Consider the following 21,392-nt stretch of genomic DNA (forward strand, 5'->3'; position numbering starts at 1 on the left):
GTCAGAATCTCGATGCCTGAAGGTAAGTATGCTAACCCTAACCCTCCCCCTAACCTTCCACCTAACCCTCCCCCTAACCCCCACTAACCCTAACCTTCCACCTAACCTTCCCCCATCTTTCTGCAGCTTAACTCTAACCATCACCCTAACCCACCTTTCCCATAGCTTAATCCTAACCATCACCCTAACCTTCCCCTAACCCTAACCCTCCTCCTAACCCTAACCTTCCCCTAACGCTAACCCTCCTCCTAACCCTCCGGCATCTGTCCTGCAGCTTAACCTTAACCATCACCCTAACCTTCCCCCTAACCCTCCCCCTAACCCACCTTTCCCGCAGCTTAACCCTAAGCTTCCACCTAGCCCTCCCCCTAACCCCCACTAACCCTAACCTTCCACCTAACCTTCCCCCATCTTTCTGCAGCTTAACTCTAACCATCACCCTAACCCACCTTTCCTGCAGCTTAATCCTAACCATCACCCTAACCTTCCCCTAACCCTAACCCTTCTCCTAACCCTAACCTTCCACCTAACCCTCCGGCATCTTTCCTGCAGCTTAACCTTAACCATCACCCTAACCTTCCCCCTAACCCTCCCCCTAACCCACCTTTCCCGCAGCTTAACCCTAAGCTTCCGAACTCTGCAGCTTAACTATAAAAGTTACCCTAGTGCCTAATCCCTAACCATAAAATTTACCATATGGTGGGATTCTGGTGCCGGAGTTTAGTGAAAATTTTAGTTTTAGCAGCAGTAGGGAGTACAGGAGCTCTTACACCAGAATGACATTTTGGCCATGTGCACAGTAAGTACAGTACAGTGCCGACAGAGATCTATACACCAGCTGACTCTTATTTATTACCAGTTATTTACAGCCATGGCCAAGAGTTTTGAGAATGACACAAGTATCGGTTTTCACTAAGTCTGCTGCTTCCGTTTATATGATGGCAATTTGCATATACTCCAGAATGTAATGAAGAGTGATCAGATGAATTGCAATTAATTGCAACGTCCCTCTTTGCCATGACAATGAACTTAGGGCCTGATTCAGACCTGCTCGCGAGCGCACAGCGCTTGCAAGCGGGTCGATGGTCCCTCACTGCGCATGCGTACGCCGGAGCTGGCTCCAGCGTGCGCATGCACGAGACCCGGTCATCAACGGACGCTCCATTGCTACGGGTCTGGCACCAAAAGGGAGCGGCTGTTGATTTTGATTGACAGCCCGCCCCGTTTTGGAGGCGGGCAGGGGTGGTGGCTGGCCAAATGGAGGCGTTCCTGGAGGAATGCCTGCCATTTGGGGGTGGCCTCAGTAGTGAGCTTCCAGCTCTATTAGAGCCGGAAGCTCACTGGGGCTTGCGATGGATGAGACCCTACCACAAGGGTCTCGTCGCAAGCCCAATGGTCGCGACCATCACCTGGCCGCTCGCAAAAGCTGTGGGTGGTCACCCACAGCTTAGCGAGCGGCCAGGAGGCCGGCTCACATGAAAAAAAATTGCCGCCCTGATTCAGAGCGAGCGATCTGAAAGAGCGTCCGGCTCTGAATCAGGCCCTTAATCCCAAGAAAAAAATTTCCCCTGCATTCAGCCCTGCCACAAAAGGACCAGCTGACATCATGTCAGTGATTCTCTCGTTAACACAGGTGAGAGTGTTGACGAGGATAAAGCTGGAGTGAATGACATTTTGGCCATGAGCACAGTAAGTACAGTACAGTGCCCACAGAGATCTATATAAAGCTGGAGATCACTCTGTCATGCTGTTTGAGCTAGAATAACAGACTGGAAGCTTTAAAAGGAGGGTGGAGCTTGAAATCATTGTTCTTCCTCTGTCAACCATGGTTTCCTACAATGAAACACATCCAGTCATCAATGCTTTGCACAATAAGGCCTTCACAGGCAAGGATATTGCTGCTAGTAAGATTGTACCTAAATCATCCATTTATTGGATCATCAAGAACTTCAAGGTGAGAGGTTCAATAGTTGTGAAGAAGGCTTCAGGGCGCCCAAGAATGTCCAGCAAGCGCCAGGACCATCTCCTTAGGTTTATTCAGCTGCGGGATCAGGGCACCACCAGTGCAGAGCCTGCTCAGGAATGGCAGCAGGCAGGTGTGAGCGCATCTTCACGCATAGTGAGGCAAAGACTTTTGGAGTCTTCTGGTGTCAAGAAGGGCAGCAAAGAAGCAACTTCTCTCCAGGAAATACATCAGGGACAGACGGAAATTCTGCAAAAGGTAAAGGGATTGAACTGCTGAGGACTGGGGTAAAGTTATTTTCTCTGGTGGATCCCCTTTCAGATTGTTTGGGGCATCTGGAAAAACGCTCGTCCGGAGAAGGAAAGGTGAGTGCTACCATCAGTCCTGTGTCATGCCAACAGTAAAGCATCCTGAGACCATTCATGTGTGGGGTTGCTTCTCAGCCAAGGGAGTGGGCTCACTCACAATTTTGCCTAAGAACACATCCATGAATAAAGAATGGTACCAAAACATCCTACAAAGAGCAACTTCTCCCAACCATCCAAGAATAGTTTGGTGATGAACAATGCCTTTTCCAGCATGATGGCGCACCTTGCCATAAGGCAAAAGTGATGACTAAGTGGCTTGGGGAACAAAACATCGAAATTTTGGGTCCATGGCCAGGAAACTCCCCAGACCTTAATCCCATTGAAAATTGAGAACTTGTGGCCAATCCTCAAGAGCCGGGTGGATAAACAAAAACCCACAAATTCTGACAAGCTCCAAGCATTGATTAGGCAAGAATGGTCGGTCATCAGTCAGTATGTGGCCCAGAAGGTGAGTGACAGCATGCCAGGGCGAATTACAGGGGTCTTGAAAAAGAAGGGTCAACACTGCAAATATTGACTCTTTGCATAAACTTAATGTAATTGTCAATAAAAGCCTGTGACACTTATGAAATGCTGTAACGTTACCTCAGTATACCATAGTAACATCTGACACTTATGTAATGCTGTAATGTTACCTCAGTATACCATAGTAACATCTGACACTTATGTAATGCTGTAATGTTACCTCAGTATACCATAGTAACATCTGACACTTATGTAATGCTGTAATGTTACTTCAGTATACCATAGTAACATCTGACACTTATGTAATGCTGTAATGTTACTTCAGTATACCATAGTAACATCTGACACTTATGTAATGCTGTAATGTTACCTCAGTATACCATAGTAACATCTGACACTTATGTAATGCTGTAATGTTACTTAAGTATACCATAGTAACATCTGACACTTATGTAATGCTGTAATGTTACCTCAGTATACCATAGTAACATCTGACACTTATGTAATGCTGTAATGTTACCTCAGTATACCATAGTAACATCTGACACTTATGTAATGCTGTGATGTTACCTCAGTATACCATAGTAACATCTGACACTTATATAATGCTGTAATATTACCTCAGTATACCATAGTAACATCTGACACTTATATAATGCTGTAATATTACCTCAGTATACCATAGTAACATCTGACACTTATGTAATGCTGTAATGTTACCTCAGTATACCATAGTAACATCTGACACTTATGTAATGCTGTAATGTTACTTCAGTATACCATAGTAACATCTGACACTTATGTAATGCTGTAATGTTACTTCAGTATACCATAGTAACATCTGGTCTAAAAACACTGAAGCAGCAAACTTTGTGAAAACCAATACTTGTGTCATGCTCCAAACTTTTGGTCACAGCTGTATACTGTATAGTGCATATTCTGCAGTTCTTTACTGAATAGTATTTGTGGAGCATATACTTTATATTCCCTCCGACATAGACACACACACACTAGATTAATGTCTGCAGCCAAATAACCTAACAGTATATTTTTGTAGTGTGAGCTGAATCCAGAGTACCTGGAGAAAACCCACGCAAGTACAGGGAGAACATACAAACTCCACACAGGTAGGGCTATAGTGGGAATCAAAGCAATGACCTTGGTGCTGTGAGACAGTAATGCTAACCATTACACTGTCTCTGCTACACAAGGGCTTACTCATGAGGACTTCCATGTGGTGTTTTTTCAATATGGACAATTTGTTAAAATTAACGTGGTGCACTAGTATAATTATATTATTTAATAAGGAGGGGGGGTCTGGCCACACCTCCCAAAGTTGGCCACACCCCCTCTCAGTACTGGAGCCTGGCGGAGCTGTCGGCAGCCCAGGACATCGGAGCAAATATGGCAGGAAAATATAATGGTGCAATCAGGTATATATAGAGTGGAAAAACACTAAAATCGGGAAGAGGCTATGTTTCTAAAAAATGTAATTCAGTTCCACTGCCCCATTGAGGCCATTGGGATAGAGAGAGTTCATCTTGAACATCCCGAAAATGTCTTGTTTGCAGAGAAGTTGAAATCAATCACCCCCTTGTGGGGTCACAGGGACTTTTTCAATACCAATGAGCCTCAATGAGCATGGATCTCCATTGTGGAATTCATTAAAATGTCGGGAGACACTATGTAACAAGGATCTTTTCAATATGTTCCTTCGGTGTTCCATAAACCAAATTTTCAGACTATGACTAATCCATGGTGCAGGGGTGTAACTAGATATTTGAAGGCACCATAGCAAAAGTCAGTAAGGGCCCCTATGTACCACCCAATGGTGAAAAATGTATATAACACATATAACTTTAACAAGGAAGATGGGGCCGTCCTCAGCTGTGGGCCCCATAGCAGCTGCACCCCATGTACCTATGGTAGTTACTCCCATGTCATGGTGTTAGGAAGGATCTATAAGAAAATAACTCCTAGGACTTGCTGACACACCTTCAATTCCCTGATGACCTCAGCTGGCAAAGGAACACGGGCTGGAGAATTAGAGAATGGTAGGAAAATCTCCATGCGGTTATGGCTTTAATACTGTAGGAAGTCACTATTCAGCAGGCAATGACAATGGCAGGTACAGAGGCAGAATAAGCCGAGGCCATTACTAGGGAAGATGCCAGCTGAGGTCATGCGTGGAAAAGGAATTCTTAAGTAATTTCCTAATAACCTACTGAGCAAACAGGTAAATAGGTCACATCAACATATCATTCACACTGTATCAGCAAGAAATATGCTTCTTTAGGAACCATAGAGCAAATAAAGAGGTCACATAAACATAACATTACCAGCGTATTAGAATGATATACTGTACATTTCTTTAGCAACCATAGAGCACATAGATAAATGAGGTCACGTACAGTGACATTACCAGCGTATTAGAATGATATACTGTACATTTCTTTAGCAACCATAGAGCACATAGATAATGAGGTCACGTACAGTGACATTACCAGCTTATTAGCATTTTGCAGAAAATTACATTGGATAACATGAGGCATTTACCATGACATAGTAAGGAAGAAGCATTTACATATACACCACTTTTTTAAGCTTCACAGATACTACGCAGTTGGAAGGGGAGGGGGGCGGGGAAGTCTGACCCCCTTTTCTTCTCCTTTAACCAATCCAGGCAGAGTATGCAGCTCTTCTGCCACCTCTGACCTCCGACGCTGCCCAGGATGATAGGCACCGCACCAGCATGTGCTCTGTCACCGGATCAGGGAAGCGGGAGTCCTCCTGGTATTCTCCAGTAGTTGGCACAGTGGTGGGAACCGCTAAGGTAACTTAAGGTTACTTTCGTGGTTTTCACCATTGAAGTCAATGGTGGGAACCGTTCATTGGCTGAGAGGCGGAAGGCTCACCTCTCCCAGCCAATGATCGCTCAGCACTGGGATTTGTACAGTATAGTGAAATCCCGCGTCAGAGCCGTCATTCGGCTAGTACCGTCCTTAGAGGACACTATTGTGTTCGTGGCTTGGGTCATTGCATTTTTTTGTTTTGCCAAGCCCGTGGATGAAGAGGATGTGATCCACCCATAGGAGGAGGTGAGTATGTTTTTTTTTCAGGTACACTATGGATTATCTACTTGGACAAGTGGATGTGATGGTCTTCATGTATACATAGGTGAGTATGAGAGAAAGTGAGTGTACATGTGTGTGCATGTATGTTTTAATAAACTTGTACCGTCACGGTGCATGAGTTCTGTGATTCTTTTTAACATTTCTTTGGCTGTGGAACTACAGGTACAAGCGGGCCTGTTATGCCCCGCATACTGGTACTTCTGGTTCTCCAAATACCAGCATGCAGAGAATGCTTGCTGGGACCTGTAGTTCCACAGCAAAAGACTATTTTTACTACTATCAATTGCACCACACTACACAATCAACTCGGCACTCACAGCCCAGGGGTGCCGGGGATAGCCCTGGGATATCAGCCTAGGCCTGGGGTGCCCTGGGACCCCTTTATTGGGGGGGCCCTAGCTCCCCAGGGATCTCTGGCCTGGGCTTACTAGCTGTCAGGGGTAATGCTTTGGCAGGGGGACCTGGTGAAAGTGTTTCCCTAGCTGTGGCATTGCCCCCCCCCGCTAGAAAAAGTTTGGTGCTGGTTATGGAAATTACAGAGGACCCCTACTCATTTTGTCCACTGTATTTCCAGAACCAGGACCGGACCAGAGCTCAGTGCTGGTTGCGCTAAATACAGGGGAGCTCCACATTGTTTGTTCCCTATATTTAATATAACCAGTACTGGGTCTCCAAAGCTCGGTGCTGGTTGTTCTTTTGGTGAGCGGGCCACGACATTTTTTTTTTTTTTTTACACTGGTTTTAATTTTTTTAAACACAGAAGCACAGACGGATCTCCCTGATGATTGAACGCTAAATACAAATGAATAATACGAATGAATACACCATCGAACAACACGAATGAGACCAAATCGGCAGCTAACCTGTTCGAAATAATAAACACTTGAATAATGGACAGTGTCATCCGATATTGAACTCGGATGACATCGAATAGTAACAGCAGCTTAGTAAATTTACCCCTAACGCTCTCCAAGGCTAAGGGGTCTATTTACTAAACCTTGGATGGAGATAATGTGAAGTACCAGCCAGTAAGCACCAATCTGCCATGTCACAGGCTATGTTTGAAAAATGACAGTTAGGAGCTGGTTGGTTGGTACTTTATCTCTGTCCACTTTATCCCCATCCAAGGTGTGAGGACCTGAGATTTGTGTTAAAAATGTAATGTGCAATACTTTTCAGCCCTTGATGTTTAGCCCTTGTCCATATGCCTGTTTTATTCATAACCAGTAGAGCAATGTAACACCTGGCAGAACAAAAGACCTCGTGGGTTAATTTCCACCTCCGCAGAGGACACTCAGGACTTACACCTCCTTCCAATTGCCTGCCTTTGTCCCTCACTGGAGTCTGGCAGACTGAATGGAGCCAAACCAGCAGGTGTTCGTCAAGGAAGTAATATCTGTGGGAGGTAGGAGAAAGTTACAGGATAAGGGACTCGCACCAATCAGGAAAACCGTGCAACTCCCCTGGGTGGTTACAAGGATCGTGGGAACTTGGAAGTTTTCAAAAGAAGTCACCAAAGGCAGCTCCTCATGTTAGTCACTGACCTTGGCTAAGAAGAAAATTTCTGCCAAGGTGCTTAGTGGAACACATCGCCAGTCCTGTGTGGACATATACTGTACATTTGGAAACTCCTGTGGGGAGATCTTTGTTCTCCGGTGTGGACTCTATTACTGCTGTGTGAACTGTGATAGTTTCGACTATGTGGTATCCCGGAAACGCTTGGGTGGATGTATACGCTATCACTTCTGTGTGAACTGTGATAGTTTCTACTGTATGAGACTGGGTGCCTCTAGCTATTTTGTGGACTTGTCCTGGAACTTTGTCCTCTACTGGGACTGGCTCTGTCTGGACTGCTGCCTGCATATTGCCTGTTTGCTGTATTTACCCCTTGCCATTGCATATTACCTATCTCTGTGTGCCGTGAGAAATAAACCATCACTTTGGTTTCATCTGCTCGGTGTCTGGGTGATTGAGAGAACCCTGTATCCTCACACAAGGCTTAGGAGCTCATTTAGACCCGTTCGCAAGATGCGGCCGCTCGCTGGCAAAAAGGGGCCGGATATTTGAACTAAGCGCTCGCACTGCATCGCGAAAGGACACCCTCTATGTCTTAGTGAGCTATGGCACTGAGCGCTCGCTAGTGTATAAAGACGCCCCTTTCCACTCGCAACACACTTCATCTCCGGTAATTGTAGTAATAATCGGTAATATTGAGAGCCATCGGAGCTGCTCGCAGCCCTTAAGGTTGCCCTTCCCTGACTGCGATCAGTGCGGGCTGAAATACATGCAGGTGACATGTACAATGACGCTACTTTGCTAATTATGCACGCCCTATAAACGGCGTTTTGGCGGCCTGACATGCCTGCGTTCGCAACACCACTCCCCCGTTTACAAGCACCTTCCCCTGTTACCACCCACAAATGGCACTATCTGTCACTTAAACTAGTGACCTGATAGTGGATTACGAGCAACCAAAATCATATCGTAAAGACTGGCTTGCGCACGCGCACTGCGATTTATAAACATGTGCAGATGGCCGAATATCGCTCAGAGCGAGCGAGCGCAACTCAGCTACCAGGTCTGAAGCAGGTCCTTAGTACATAGACCTTTAAATAACCAATTACAAGTGGTTATTGAGGCGCTGTGCCAAATAAGTGACACAATACGTCTACAAACAAATTTCACAGCAGAGAGCCTGATACATTGTATTCATTTTATATTTATTTGCCTTCTTATTATGTTGGGTCAAATTTTAAATAATATTGACTTTGTCAACCAGGCATGGCAAAAGAAGGGATTATGAGTTGACCAAGCTGCAAAAGTGATAATTGGACACCAGAATCAACTCCAGCATGGGCTAAACGTAATAGGAGGCGAGTTGTGAAAAAAATGTGAGTTTAGCGCTAAACTTGCATTTTTTTTCCAGCTCACACATGTAATAGGCTGCAAGAATATGAAAACTTTCATGTTTTCCGTTGCATCCAGATGATTTCCCATGGAAAACATACAACTCTGACAATGTAATAGAGTGCGAGGTTACTAAAGTGCATTCCCACCATGTAAGTCAATGGGTGGAACTGCTCATTGGCTGAGAGGGCTCAGCCAATGAACATTCAGCTAATGCATTTCTATGGGAAATGCTGTGGCTGGAGCAGCATTCGGGAAGTACTGTCCTTAGAAGAAGGTACAACGGGCCTGATTCAGGGTCGATGGCCGGGCAGTGCACATGCACGGCGTGCACACTGCGCATGTGCGAGCCCCGTAGCAAGTGAATTTTCACTTGCTGCGAGACTCACTACAAGACGGGGCGGCTGTTCGATTGTGATTGACAGCTCGCCCCGTTTTGTAGGCGGCCCTACTGACATCACCAGTGATGTCAGTAGTGAACTTCCTGCTCTAATAGAGCAGGAAGTTCACTGGGGCTTGCGGTGGATGAGACCCTACCACAAGGGTCTCGTCGCAAGCCCTATGGTCGCGATAATCGTGACCATCGCCAGGCCACCCACAGCTTAGCAAGCGGCCTAGAGGCGGGGGGTAAAAAAATAAAAAACGCCCTGATTCAGAGCGAACACTCACAAAGAGCGACCGGCTCTGAATCAGGGCCACTGTCCGGTGGGTCCGCGCTTCTCGAAGACCGTGGATGCCTACAGGGAACAGAGAGGACCGGAACCAAGGAGTAGGTGATTATGTTGTTGTTTTTTTACAGGTACTGGTTATGGATTCTACTGGAGAAAGGGAAAGACCGGCGCTAGAGACAAGATAAGTATGTAGTTTGAGTGCAGGGGAGTGTAAGTGTATGTGTAATAAAATTATACAGTGTCTGAGTCTTGTCTTTTTTTTTATATTTCATTTGCAGGTGAACTAGAGGTACCAGTGGGCCCTTAATGCCCTGCATGCTGGTACTTGTGGTTCTCCAAGTACAAGCATGCGTGGGGAGGCTTGCTGGGACCTCTCAACAGTAACATTTTATTAAACCATACATGCACACTCACATTAACGCATACTCACCTATATTCCCTGTAGCCATTCACATCCCCTTGTCCAGTAGAATCTACGACAACTGAAAAAAAAAATGTCATACTTACCTATTCCTAGTGTAGATCACGTCCTTTTCATTTCATGTAGGCATCCACATCTCTGGTCTGTGTACATCTCTATTTGTGAGTTTACAAAGTCACCTCTTGATGGAATCTGCAAAGACTGGGGACTGATGTAGGTCCCTGTGTGGAGAAGAAAGCCAGGAAAAGGGTGAGATGAGTGAAAAGCTGAGAAATATTGACAACCCGTGGGCCAGGTCCAGAGTATAATTGGCCATGAGTGTCGCAAACTATCAGTAATATGAAAATGTGGCATGGGGGGCACTGATGCCCCTTCTTGCACATGGCACCAAATTGTGTAAGTATGGCCCTGGGGTCAGGGCCAGATTAACAATGGGGTGGACGGAGCTACAGCTCCAGGCCTCCACATAAAAATAACCCCATCAAAATAGTTTTTCTAGTTTTCCCCCTAAAAAAAAATAAATTGTAGTTATAAAGTTCAATCGAGCAGGCACACAACCAGACTAATTCACATTCGACTGGTGCAGGGTCCATATGTATATAATGCACACTCACCCCCTCCTGCCAGAGAAGGTTCCAGGACTTGCACTCCACCACAAAAAAACATTTAATCCAATATAAAGGTTACATAATACAGACAGATGCAGAGACCCAACAGTCTGTTTCATCAGCTCGCAGGCAGCTTTCATCAGGGGCTAACAAACACATCTCATATGAGCCTATTTAAGGGCTGCAATAGAAATCAGAGAGCCAATCACACAGCCTGAGTAATCTCCTATGTGCACCTGTGATGCAGGTAAGGAGCAGGCTGATCAAGGCAAACCAATGAACGGTGAGTAGGCGGGGTCTCTGACAGGAATCCCGGCTCATGGCGTGTCTGCCTCAGTGCAGTCTGTCAATCACCAGGAGCCATGGTAACCAGGGAAGCCCAGGCACTGTCAGCCGTGCTTTAATAGGAAGGTATTAGCGGTACAGGAAAGAGAAGCTCAAACAGGGATATCAGTGAGCAATGGTAGACCCAGTGTAATTCAATGTGCTCACCCAAAACATGAAAACAACTGCACTTGGAATTATAAAAATAATAAACATAAAAATAAAACAACAGTAGTGAAAGGACAAAAAGCTGACGCACAGAGGGTGTTAGCGTGCTCACTGCCGCCATCAGTGTTGCGCCACACAATACAAAATACACAAGCAAATCCAAAAAAAAGAAATCATGGCACAACAGTGCAAACTATGACAAGTTAACGTGCAGTTAAAGTGCAGTCCACATTGGAAAGTGCTGCTGGCATCAGCCCTCATGGCACTGTCCTGGGCACATCATAGCGGTGCCAATGAATGATCCAAAACGACAAAGCACACGGCGGTGTACAAATAACAGAACAACATTAAACATATCACAGAAAATGGGGAAAACATGAAAAGATGGTGTAGTATACACCAACAAATGGAAAATTGAAAGAACATATGTGTAACATGGAAAATCCATGCAACATGTCCTGTCAAATTTTTTTTTAGATATCCAGAAAAACAGATCACAAAAAGCATCCCATTTTAAAGTCTTCATTGAGACCAAGGGGTGCCGATCAATTCAATTTATAAATCCATTGTAGCTCCCATTGGAGTAATATCTTCTCACGATCCCCACCTCTCCTTAGGGGAGGGATATCAACCAATATGAAACATATCAGTTATCTCACAGTGGGCTCTATTTACTACAATCCACATTTGTAATGCAGATGGTAGTGTGATATTACCAACTGAATTCGCTTTGCCAATTCAGGCAATATCACAGGGTTTACTACAAATCCCTGGCAGGGACAGAGCCTGCGAGAAAGCTCTGTTCCATCAAATCCCCTCTGCACACTAGTCACGGCCGCCACTGCTACCCCCTCCGGTGCTAAGCCCCGCCCCCATCGCTAAGCCGCACCCCCCACGATCCTGGACCCCTCCCCCCCGCGACCCCCCTCCCCCTTAATTACACTTACCTGCATGATCCGGGCTCCGGAGATGTCCTCCAGTCAGCAGACATCTCATACTGCACTGGGACCCTGTCAGGTGACGACCGTGCCGCAGTGCAGCATGGGAGACCAGCTGACCGGAGAGCAGACTTCATGGCGCCCAGAACTCTGGGCCATGGACTCAGGTAAGTTTGATTTTCTTTTACTTCTTTTTTAAACTTTTTTTTACAGTGTATCAGCGTGTGGTCCACACAGCTGATCACAGGGGCTGGCTCCGGGCTCTGCTCTCCCCGTCAGACCAGAGCAGGAGTCCGGTAACCGGGGGAGACCCTGGATAACGCCACCTCCAGGTGGCGTTATTATCACAGGGCTTTACACGGTATTTTTTCACAATTTATTTTTAGTAACTTTGGCCAGATCACATTTCCCATTACAATTATGGGAAATGTGATCTGCTTACTAAAAATAAGTGATACTTAGGGGTTGGAGTAGAATTTTATGAATTCTACTCCAATTGCCCTGTAGTAACTGTAGGTGATACTAGAGTAATGTGAGAAGTGTGTGAAAACATCCATTTTCACTTTATTTTAGTAAAAATAATGTTAAGAAATAGGGCCCAGTGTGTCCTTTTTCCAAGGAATGTCTTGCTACTGGCACATTTTTTAATTCCAACTGTCCACTTTTATAGAGAAGGCATTTTTTGATGGAGGATTGGTGTTGTCCAATCCTTTCCTTGAACATCCTTGTAGTTTTTCCCACCTACAAGAGGTTGCAAGGGCATTGTAGAATATACTGTAAATGACAAACTTACTGTGGCAGTCCAGATGATTTTTAATGGTTTATTTACACGAGTCTTGAGGGTTAAGAAAATACTTAGCTGTCAGCATAAATTGGCAATTTGTGCACCCCTAGTACTTGAATACTCTGGGTTTCTGGCTCAACCAGTGCGTTTTGACTCTCAGGGCTTCATTCAGAGGCGGCCGTACGGTCTACGACTGCACGGCCGCCTCAATGTTTGTCCAGTGCGCATGCGCACGAGGGAGCCGGCTCCTTCGTGCGCATGCGTGAGAACTGCTACGACCGACAGCGCCGGTCGTAGCGGGTCTCTTTCCAAAGGGGGCGAGCTGTCGATGTTGATTGACAGCTCGCCCCGTTTGGAAGGCGGGCCGGGGAGGTGGCAGCCCAAACGGAGGCATTCCCATGGGAAACGCCTGCCGTTTGGGGAAGGCCCCACTGACATCACTAGTGATGTCAGTGGAGAGCTTCCGGCTCTGACAGAGCCAGAAGCTCTCCGGGGCTTACGACAAGTGAGACCCTACCCTAGGGTCTCGTCGTAAGCCCCGATGGTTGCAATGGTCTATGACCATCGTGACCATCACCCTAGCGGTCGTTAGAGCTGTGGGTGTAAACCCACAGCCTAACGACCGAAACAGAGGCGGCCGGTCAGGATGCAAGCGGCCGCCCAGTTTCTGAGCGACCGCTTGCATCCTCCGACCGCCTCTGAATGAGGGCCTCAGTCTCTTGGTAGGATCAGTGACCGCTAAAGATCCTTTAGATTGCATCCTCTTCAGTAAGCAAACAAGGGGGGTCCTCAAAGGGTCCTGCCCAATATTGGGTTGCTTGATATCAGGTGCCAATGTTTATATACCATATCTTTGATATGTTTAGAGGCAATAGAAAAGGTTCTGCAGAAGTGTAATCTCTCAGTTTTAGTTGGTGCATTCTGAAGCTGGCCACACACTAGACCAACTTACATCCAACCAGCCAACTAGTTGATTGGTTGGAATGAAAATCTGGTAAAGTATGGGAGCAAATGACAATCAGCAATTTGCTCCCAAAGGCTGGAAATGGACAAAAACTGTTGTTTGAACAAATTGTTTAGATCAAACATTTAACAAACTTGTCTGACGCCATTTTCATCTGTTTTCTGGCATTTAGGAGCAAATTGCTGATCATCATCTACTCCCATACGTTACCAGATTTTCATGCCAACCAATCAACTAGTTGGATGGTTGGATGAAAGTTGGTCTAGTGTGTGGCCAGCTTTAGTCTTAGTCAACAAAACCTCTCTCTTGAGTAGTCCAATCTTCCGAAGAGCCTTCTCAATATCACCCTTGTGGTAGCCTTTATCAAGGAACCATTGTCCCATGCTTTCTAGAGCATGTGGCATCTCTGTCTCATCAGAGGTTATCCTGATGACTCTGAGAAGTTGCGCAAAGGGTAATCCCCACTGCAGCGGTCCTGGGTGAAAACTTTTGTAATGCAAAAATGTATTTTTATCTGAGTCCTCGGAATAAATCTTTATAAATAAGGCCCATCAATATGACAATATGATTACCAGCTGCCTAACTAGCCATAAATAGTTTTCCCCCTAAAAAAAAAAAAAATGCAATTTTTCTATTTCTGTGTAGTTAGGGAGACATTGTGCCTCATAGTGTAGGGGGTGTACACACCAAGGTGACTCTGACCACAACCACACAGCACCGATCACAGCTCTTCCCCGTCTCAGTATAGGCCCTGGAACATTTTCAGCTCCAGGACCATGTGGGCCTTAATCCGGCCCTGTCTGGGGGTAAGCACAGAAGGAGTGGGCACTTACGGTATATTGAAGTTCGGGCTGGGAATCTGTGGAAGAAGCCACAAGGATTCGGAGAAGAATTGAGGGGAAGTGGAGAGGGGTATGCAGTCGGGAAGCCGGTGGACCTAATCCCGACAGCCAGCTTTTAGTAAAAATAATGTTAATAAATAGAGCCCTGTATGTATGCTCGATACCCGGTCATAACTTCTGAGATTGGATGTCACTAAATATAAAACACACGTTTATCACTTTAGTAATAGAGAGGAAGGATTTACCTACAGTATATGGAGTTTTTCGCTGTTTTTGGCAAATTATCAGGATTGGAAAATAACCCATTGATCATGCTGATAGTTACTGCCCCAGTTTGCATATTGCTCTGTAAATAGTTAGTCCTAAGACTCCCACCCATTTCAGGCCTCCAAGTACTAGGACACACAACTGGCAGGAGAGAGGGTTTCACTGGAAAACTCCACCTCTGACATTTCACAATGTGTAAAGTTATTATAAAAGCTGCATGTAGCCATCAGTCCCAATGTACCGTACGAGGAGTAAAGTCTGTCAGCAGCAGCGCTAGCGATGGGGCAGCCGTGGTTTCTGATTATTCTGCTTCTAGAGCTCAAGATCGAAGCAAGTGAGTTTCATTTTACTTTCAATTCTAAAGGGTACATTAGCTACGCAGCGATTTTCAAAGCCGACCCACCCTCAGTGCTTTTGGCCACTGGATTTAAATGGACAATAATAATAAATATAAAAGCAGGCAAGTGTTTTTATTTCATCTAATTGTCCCAGTAGACCCACTGGCCGAAACCACTGCAGACAGAGAAAGAGAGAGAGATAGATAGAGACAGACAGACAGATATGAGATAGATAGATAGATAGATAGATAGATAGATATGAGATAGATAGATAGATAGATATGAGATAGATATGAGATAGATAGATAGATAGATAGATAGATAGATAGATAGATAGAGATATGAGATAATACATATGAGATAGATAAATACATAGATATGAGATAGATAGATATGAGATAGATAGATAGATAGAAACCAGATAGATAGATAGATAGATAGATAGATAGATAGATATGAGATAGATAGATAGATAGATAGATAGATAGATAGATATTAATAGATAGATAGATAGACAGACAGACAGACAGACAGACCGACAGACAGACAGACAGACAGACAGACAGACAGACAGATAGATAGATAGATAGATAGATAGATAGATAGATACATAGATATGAGATAGAAAGCTATGAGATAGATAGATAGATTTGAGATAGATAAATACATAGATATGAGATAGATATGATATAGATATGAGATAGATAGATAGATAGATAGATAGAAACAAGATAGATAGAGATTATGAGATAGAGATAGATAGATAGATAGATAGATAGATAGATAGATAGATAGATATGAGATAGATAGATAGAGATGAGATGAGATAGAAAGCTTTGAGATAGATAAATATTTGGTAGATAAACTGAGATAGATATGAGATAGATAGATAGATAGATAGATAGATAGATAGATATGAGATAGAAAGCTATGAGAGATAGATATGAGATAGTTAAATACATAAATATGAGATAGATAGATATGAAATAGATAGATATGAGATAGATAGATAGATAGATAGATAGATAGATATGAAATAGATAGATAGATATGAGATAGAAAGCTATGAGAAAGATATATATGATAGATAAATACATAGATATGAGACAGACAGATATGAGATAGATATGATATAGATAGATAGATAGATAGATAGATAGATATGAGATGATAGATATGAGATAGATAGATAGATAGATAGATAGATAGATATGAGAGAGATAGATAGATAGATAGATAGATAGATAGATAGATAGATAGATATTTTCTACATATTAAGTGACAGCTGGAGTAATGCATTCCTTGCTGGCAGCGCTTTTCTTGGAATAAATGTTGATTTATTTGTAAATATAACTTTAGTTTCTGTATTTTAGGTTCTTATTATCTTTCAATCAGATGGCCGACTTATGGGTAAGAATATCTCCATTTTATACCAATCATTGCAGACACAGAACTTTCCTGAGAAATTGTATTAAATCTTTTAGCCATGTTGTCCTGTGCTTTTTCTATAAAGGCTCATATACTGTGACAGAGATGCTATGCACCAAAGCTACTGTCTCAGAGTGTGACTGTCTCAGAGTGTGGCTGTCTCAGGGTGTGACTGTCTCAGGGTGTGGCTGTCTCAGGGTGTGGCTGTCTCAGGGTGTGACTGTCTCAGGGTGTGACTGTCTCATGGTGTGGCTGTCTCAGGGTGTGGCTGTCTCAGGGTGTGACTGTCTCAGGGTGTGACTGTCTCAGAGTGTGGCTGTCTCAGAGTGTGGCTGTCTCAGGGTGTGACTGTCTCAGGGTGTGACTGTCTCAGGGTGTGGCTGTCTCAGGGTGTGGCTGTCTCAGAGTGTGGCTGTCTCAGGGTGTGACTGTCTCAGGGTGTGGCTGTCTCAGGGTGTGACTGTCTCAGGGTGTGGCTGTCTCAGGGTGTGGCTGTCTCAGGGTGTGACTGTCTCAGAGTGTGGCTGTCTCAGAGTGTGGCTGTCTCAGGGTGTGGCTGTCTCAGGGTGTGGCTGTCTCAGGGTGTGACTGTCTCAGGGTGTGGCTGTCTCAGGGTGTGGCTGTCTCAGAGTGTCGCTGTCTCAGGGTGTGGCTGTCTCAGGGTGTGGCTGTCTCAGGGTGTGGCTGTCTCAGGGTGTGGCTGTCTCAGAGTGTGGCTGTCTCAGGGTGTGGCTGTCTCAGGGTGTGGCTGTCTCAGGGTGTGGCTGTCTCAGAGTGTGACTGTCTCAGAGTGTGGCTGTCTCAGGGTGTGGCTGTCTCAGGGTGTGACTGTCTCAGAGTGTGGCTGTCTCAGGGTGTGACTGTCTCAGGGTGTGACTGTCTCAGAGTGTGCTCAGTAGTACATCTCGCAGCTTCCTTGCAGTGCAAAGTATCACAGGATACTTTAGAACCAGCACTGGGCTCCACAAGTATGGGGTACTGCCACAGCCAGGGGAAATGCTTTATGGGTTCCCCTGGCTAAAGCATTCTCTCCCCCAACTAGTCAGCCCAGGATGGGGTTCCCCGGGGAGATGGGAACCCCCCAATAAATGGGTCCCACCTTCTCCAGGGTACCCTAGACTGGGGCTGAAGCTGCATCCCAGGCCAGTGGATGCGGGGTTGATATTGTTAAATAAAAGATATTTACTAATATTGACTTTTACATGGGGACTATAGGTTCCAGCAAGTTGTTTGCCGCTTGCTGTAGCCACAGCTACATCAATAAACAATATGGATAAGGGTGTAACCTGGACCTCAGCAGTTTGAGGCACGAGGTGACATCATATGAATGGCCCCCACCCCAGTGCTGAGGGCCTTATCCCATACTCCTGATAAGTAGGGATGTGCGCCGGACCATTTTTGCCGGATTTGGATTTGGATTTGGTTCTAATTCGTCGTCCGGCTTTGGATTTGGATTTGGATTTGCCAAACTGCGGTGACTGGCTTTGGATTTGGATTTGGATTTGGATTTTTTTACAAAATTTGACAAAAAAAGCTAAAATCACATAAATTGGTCTTTTTTTTCTTCCTAGAGTATTATTAACCTCAATAACATTAATTTCCAGTCAATTTAGACCATATCACAGCTTATAATATTGTTTTCAACATTATTGGCCAAAGGTTGCAGTGAGCTGACTGGTTACTAAGCGACAAAGCAGCGGCACAACGACACAGACACCACAGTATAAAGCACATCTATGACACATTGCCACACAGCAGTGGCAGAAATGAAAAGTAGTGCACCCACCCAGTGGGGTACGGCCAGCAGAGTCACAGTACTTGTTTACAACGTGGGCTACGGCCCTAGGAGTCACAGTGCACAATCTTATTAGCATTACACCGCACATAGGGCCTGATTCACATTACACCATAAAGTAGTGTCTCTTATTTATGTTATGACACACAGTAGTGCCCCTTTTACACAATGCCCACAGTAGTGACCCTTTTACACAATGCCCACAGTAGCGGTGTCCCTTACACAATGTCCCCCAGCAGTGGTGCCCCCTATGCAGTCCCCTTAGTAGTAGGGTCCACTATGCAGTGCCCCCAGTAGAATGCCCCCCAGTAGTATGCCCCCCCAGTAGTATGCCCCCCATTAGCATGCCACCCAGTAGTATGCCCCCCATTAGCAGGCCCCCCCAGTAGTATGCCCCCCATTAGCATGCCACCCAGTAGTATGCCCCCCCAGTAGTATGGCCCCCCAGTAGTATGGCCCCCCCAGTAGTAGGCTGCCCCAGTAGCAGGCCTCCCCCAGTAGTAGGCTGCCCCAGTAGTAGCCCCCCCTGTAGTATGGGCCCCCCCTGTAGTATGGTCCCCCCTGTAGTAGGCTGCACCAGTAGCAGCCCCCCCCAGTAGTATGGCCCCCCCAGTAGTATGCCCCCCCCCAGTAGCAGGCCCCTCGGTAGTATGGCCCCCCCAGTAGCAGACCACCCCCAGTAGTATAGCCCCCCCCAGTAGCAGGCCCCTCTGTAGTATGGCCCCCCCAGTAGTATAGCCCCCCCCAGTAGCAGACCCCCCCAGTAGTGCAGACCCCCCCCAGTAGTATAGCCCCCCCCAGTAGCAGGCCCCCCTGTAGTATGGCCCCCCCAGTAGCAGACCCCCCCCAGTAGTGCAGACCCCCCCAGTAGTATGGCCCCCCCAGTAGCAGACCCCCCCCCAGTAGCAGGCCCCTCTGTAGTATGGCCCCCCCAGTAGTATAGACCCCCCCCCGTAGTGCAGACCCCCCCAGTAGTATAGCCCCCCCAGTAGCAGGCCCCTCTGTAGTATGGCCCCCCAGTAGTATAGCCCCCCCAGTAGCAGACCCCCCCCAGTAGTGCAGACCCCCCCCAGTAGCGCCCCCGGCCCTTGCACAAATTAAAAAATAAAAACTTACCTGTATCCCCGCTCCCGCGCCGTCCGCTCTGTCACACGCTGAGGAGGGAGCCGGAAGACGGAGCTCATGTGTGAGCTCCAGCCGGCTCCCTCCGTGCAGCAGCCAATGAGAGTCTGTGTGACTCTCATTGGCTGCTGTAACAAACACACAGCTGCCGCTGGCGGCTGTGTGTCTGTGTCTGTGTAGGGCAGAGCGCTATCACTGCGCTCTGCCCTACACAATAGGAGACCTGATGTCGGATTCTCTAGTGAGAATCCGACATCAGGCGGCCGCCGTTCGGCCCCGAACGGGGATCCGAGTCAGGCGGTGAACACCCGAACAGGGTTCGGGTGGACTCGGATCCCCAATGTTCGGAGCAGTTCGGATTCCACAGAATCCGAACCGCTCATCTCTACTGATAAGTAGTAGGTTAAGGTCCAAGCTCAAAGCCCCAACCTAATGCTCAGCCCTTCTAGCCTGCTGCCCCAGGGGAAACTCCCGAGTTTTGTGGTGTTATCCTGACTCCCAGGAGTGCAGGCCAGTCTCCTGGATCCTACCCACTTCCCCAGTGTATGGGGTCATCATGCCCTCTGTCCCCACTGCTAAATGCCCCGAATCAAGGTGATTAAAAGCAGGTGGTGAATGTCCCTAGATGAAACATTTAGTGCCAGAAGCCTCATACGCCCCCTTCTACGGCTGGGTAAGGAGCATCTTTATACGTCCTAATGATGAAGGTGAATACTATTTCTGACAAAACTCCAGAAGGTATATACTGGAAGGTTGGTGATGTGGAAGGGGTACATTCTCTGTACTGTGCTGGTAAATATTCTCCATATCCCGTATAACCACTGTTATAACAATATTCAGCCACTTTTCTGGTTTTATCACCATTTTACATACAAGTTGATTTTACGTTGTGCTCTCTTTGCTTTTATAAAGTGATCACTGTTCAGACTATAGATACTTTACTGTGAGCCAGGGCCGGCCAAGACGTCGATCGCGATCTACTGCTAGCTCGCGGAGCTCCCGCCGGTAGACCGCGACCAACTTGCTGCATCACTGGGAACGCTGGTCTCTGAAGTGATCAGAGACGAAAGAAGTCTTTGGTCGCCTCAGAGGCCAGCGTTCCCAGTGATGCAGTGAGCGTGCAGGCCCGCCAAGAGTCGCGCCGGGCCCGGGTAAAATGGGGAGTGGCCTAATCGTGGATGGCGTGCAACGGCGCTGCGCGCTGGCGAGGGAGGCGCTGTGAGCCCGGCGCATAACCAGTGGGGGGCACGATCAGCTTGATCGCTCCCCCCATAGGTATAGGAGACTGCTGTGGCTGCTTCATAGCAGCTGCGAGCAGTCTAACACTGCAGCCCAGCACACAGCAGCGTGTACTGGGCAACTGTGATGTAAGAGGGGGGGAGCAGTGCCTGACCCGGTCCCCTCCAGCAAGCCCAGGCCCAGGTCATTAGTACCTGCTCCCCCCCTCTTGGCATTGAGCGGTGCCCAGCATCAAGAGAAGTAAGTACTGCACAGGGGAGTGGGGCCTGTTCTACACTGGGAGTACTAGGGGCACAGTATAAGGGCATTACTGGGAGCACAGCATAAGGGGCACTATTGGCAGTACTCAGTGGCATATCTATACCACTGAGTGCCGGGCACACGGGCCCCCGGGTCCAGGGGGGCCCCACACCGCACACCCTGCACCCCTATTATTTTAACTTACTTGTCCGTGGTGCCGCATCGGGTGTCAGCGCTGCTCAGAACATGGGAAAATGGCCGCCGCGGCCATTTTTCTGGTGTTCTACGCATGCACAGTAGACTCCGGGCACACTCTAGTGCCCAGAGTCTACAGAACGCCGGAAAATGGCCGCCGCGGCCATGTTTCCTGCGTTCTGTGCATGCGTAGTAGACTCTGGGCACACTC

Source organism: Taudactylus pleione, unplaced genomic scaffold (assembly GCF_031769625.1).
Source record: "Taudactylus pleione unplaced genomic scaffold, aTauple2 ptg000281l, whole genome shotgun sequence".
Taxonomy (NCBI): Eukaryota; Metazoa; Chordata; class Amphibia; order Anura; family Myobatrachidae; genus Taudactylus; species Taudactylus pleione.